Source organism: Larimichthys crocea, chromosome XIII, assembly GCF_000972845.2.
Source record: "Larimichthys crocea isolate SSNF chromosome XIII, L_crocea_2.0, whole genome shotgun sequence".
Classification (NCBI taxonomy): domain Eukaryota; kingdom Metazoa; phylum Chordata; class Actinopteri; family Sciaenidae; genus Larimichthys; species Larimichthys crocea.
The window spans coordinates 28400827-28404874 of NC_040023.1; positions in this window are offsets into that span (position 1 = coordinate 28400827).

Sequence of the window (4048 nt, forward strand, 5' to 3'; positions counted from 1 at the left end):
CAACATGTTGTCTGTTTCATTGTGACTGCCAAAGGACAACATATTATTAGCCACTTAGCCACCACTGATACAACATGTGATGAGGATTATTGTGCATCGTCTCTGTTAAACAAAAAAAGAACAAGCTACATTTTGCAGGATCTTAAGGTGCATTTTCATCATTTGATGAACTTATTTGCCATCTTGAAGAGATGGGAAGACAACAATATCAGTCTTGTCTGTGCAATGTTGGAGCCGCAAGTCAGTTAGCCAGTTAGGGTGAGAAATACACTTGTCGATATGTCCAATGCTGACAAATGAACATGTTGTATTTCAATTTTGTGGTTTTAGGGATCTGTTTGTTCAGTCATATTTCTCAAAATATCAAACTCTCCTCTCTCTTTCCTCTGATAAGTCTTCCATCCTTCTGCGTTTGCCACAGTGGGGTATACCCATCACTCCCTCGCCAGCTGTCTCTCTTCCTGGACCACAAGCCTTTTTCTTGGCACAGTCCAGACTCTTCGCCCCGCTCCATTACCCTGCATAACCCTGAGCTCAGACAGAACATGCAGGCCCTGCCGCGCCCTCCAGGCTAATTCAGGATATGTAAATAAAATGCTCAGCGACACACAGAGAATGTACTATAACTGACCACAACAACAACGCCAGTGCAAGGGTAGTATTTCTATCCACTATTCTGTCCACTGTTGTCGGGGAGGAGACGTGGGACACACACAATCCCAGACTGAGACACAGACACAGGGCTGGATAAGGACATCTGTCTAGTACATCAATTTCTCTATCCCCAGTTTCTCTCACTCTCTGAAATAAACACACACACAGACAAACACACACATTTTGGAATGTGACTGTCTAGTTCTAAATGTCTCAGACTGTCTAGAAAAGCCCACTAGGAGGGAAAGAGGTGGACCGATGAGACTCCCTCTACTCCCATGAGAGTAGGTCGGAGGAAACAGAAAAGTGTGTGTGTGTGTGTGTGTGTGTGTGTGTGTGTGTTTATGTCCAATTTGAGTTTTGAGAGCCAAGACAGAAGACATTTTTGGAAAGTCTGGGTAAATTTTGTCCAGTCCGGAAGGTTGTTTGACGGTTAAGACTTGGTTTTAGATTTGAAAGATTGATTGATGACATTGTAAAAAACAGGAGACACAATCCACAGTCTTAAAGTTTAGCTGAAGTCTACAAGGCAGTCCAAGTGTATCTTTGTCCTGGCACTCAAATACAAGTTAGTTACAAGTGTTTTGTCCCCACAAAAAAAATACTACGTCTACGAGGATGTACTGTATACCTCTGCCAAGGCTCAGCAAGGAAACACAGAATTTTGTACCAAACGACTGTAAATTTAGATTTATCCACTCAGTTTGGCTAACTGAGGCAGCTGAAACCTCACATTAGTTTTGGCGGGACTGAATACGCATCAGGAAGGTATCTGTTAACGGCTACTAATGTATGAGAGCATTGTATTACAATAGACGTAAAATAGTCAGTCTGAGCGTATCATATTTTATAGTAGTGCTGTCACTTTTTGTTTTAACATAGGATAAAATAAACATACAATCTGTAACCTTCTGTTGGACTACAGTATTCTCTGTGTACAAGTGCAACAGGCTGTGCCTTGTTGTCCAGTGTGGTGCATTCCTAAAATGCACTGTCCAATGTGTTTGCTGGCTTTGTAAAACACACTTGCCTTGTAACACTATTAGCTTGTCACTCAGAGAGAAGGCACAGCGAACGTGAAACTAACCTGTGTGCTGAGAAAAATCAGAAGAGACGGGAAACTGAAACTGCTCATCTATGTTCTCTTGAAAGCCGCCAAACTTTCTTGAGAAAAACTCTAATTTTACCTTGTGTAATGCAGGAGTTGCTGGTCCAGCGCTGCCTCGGTCGGATCGTTTGTTTGTGTTATTGTGTGACTTTGGCGTTTTAACTTGTTAGTTTAGATCTGAACTATTGTTAGTTGTTGTGGATCATGGCATGGTCTGTGAGGTAAAATTATAGTTTTGTCTAAGAAGTCTGGTGGCTTTGGAGACCAATATAACTGCTTCAGTATAGCGTTAGTCTGACACTTGGGTGGATATTGGCGGGCCTTTTTTTAAGGTGGCTAAAATACATTTTGTTGCTGTCAGGAGTGCATTGTTTATCTTCTATACTATCATCTACTGGAAGTAACACACTCACTATGAAAGTACCTCATACAACCCCACACCAAATAACCAAAACTATCCCTTTAAATAATGGATCATGACAGACAGCCTACATAAACACACGCACACTCCAACCTGAGGATGAAAAACTCCCTCACTTTAATCCTCTCATTCTTCTGAGGACATTTAAGCCTCATGAGCATAGACCCTCACACACACACACACACAGGCAGGCAGCTGATACAGGTACAGTATCCACTGCCGCTCTCCCTGATTTCCTGACCAAAGAAGGGCAACAGCAGAGTTCAGATCGTCTCCCTCACATATCAGACATTCCTCAGATTCCTGCTGCAGACCTGGAGCTGAGGTCGGGGTGCAGTCCGACAGACATGACCATCAAGACTCCCTGTTGACACACAAACCCTTGAATTGCTGCATAACAGGAAACAGTAGCCTGAGCCTCCTGTCTGCACTATGTAGGTCACAGGCACACACAGACGTGCACACCATTAGTAAATGTAGGCAGTAGGTGTATATGGACTTTCAGATTGCAGTACAGTATGCATGTCAAATAGACATGTGATAATTAGGATGCAGTGAATGTAAAAGGAACTTTTATTCTGAGATCTGGAAAGTGCTTCTTAAAAATTGTGGAAGTTATTACAACAACATATGGACATGATTCTGACTCAATAAAGTTGCACATCATGCATTTCTTTCTCTTCGATCTTAAGGTGAAGGTTCAGCTTTATCGTCATTAAACAATTCAGCACTGCACAATGAAATGCAGGTGTAGCTCGCTCCATGCTGCACACACAGAGACACACATACACAAATGTAAAAATAAATATTTGAATATCTCGCATACAGAGCTGTCGGTGTGATCTATTCTTGTTTAGATTAGATGTTGCTCACACTAATTATGTTTATCATGGTTGTCCAAACCAAAAACTGAAACATCAGCATATTGTTTTTCTTCCATCTTATGATTCGGAGCAAATCACTCTCAGATTTTGGCAGGAACATGTCAAATAGATTCCTACGGTAGGGTTAGGAGATACTAAATTTAGACCTTCATCATCAGGGTCATCAAAGCCTAACTGAAATCATCTGTTACTGGTGCTCTCAAAGCACTTTTAGGATATTTAGATATTTATTTAAACCTACTTAAAGGAGCAGTGTGTAGGATTTAGTGGCATCCAGCATCATATTTGCAGATTTTAACCCCCTCCATGTGCCCTACCATTCCAAAGGTGATGGAAAAAACTATGGTGGCCACAAAATACATGAAACACGCAATCTAGAGCCGGTGTTTAGTTTGTCTCTTGTGGGCTACTGTAGAAACATGGCAGTCCAAAATGACTCCATGGAAGAGGACCTATAGCTTAGATTATAAGGTAGCAAAAACAGAACAATTCTTATTGTCAGGTAATTATACACTTATAAAACACAGTTATGAATATTATATTCCATTTCTACCATATTCTGCAAATCTGACACACTGGACCTTTAAACCTGGCTTTTAAAGCTAAAATAAAAGTAGTTAGTAGTAAAGCAGGCCCCAGATATCACCTTGTTTCATTCTCCCAAGCTTTGTTGTCATTGTTAAGTTTAACTTTTTTTTTTGCATACTGTGTGTGCAACACATTTATAAAGTCACAGTGTTTAAAGTCTCATCTCAGTCACGAAACAAAAAGTCACAGATGAACATATGTAGTCACTCTTTTCGTTGACATAATTAACACCACTGCCTCCACTGCTGCATGTGAGGGCTGTTGAACATGATGACATTACAACCTACAAATCACCTCATATGCTGAGCTTGTTGTGATAACCTGAATTTCACAACTTGATGTCACTGGTGAGTCATCTCAGTGGTTGACATTTAACCTCGTGCAGGATTTGTT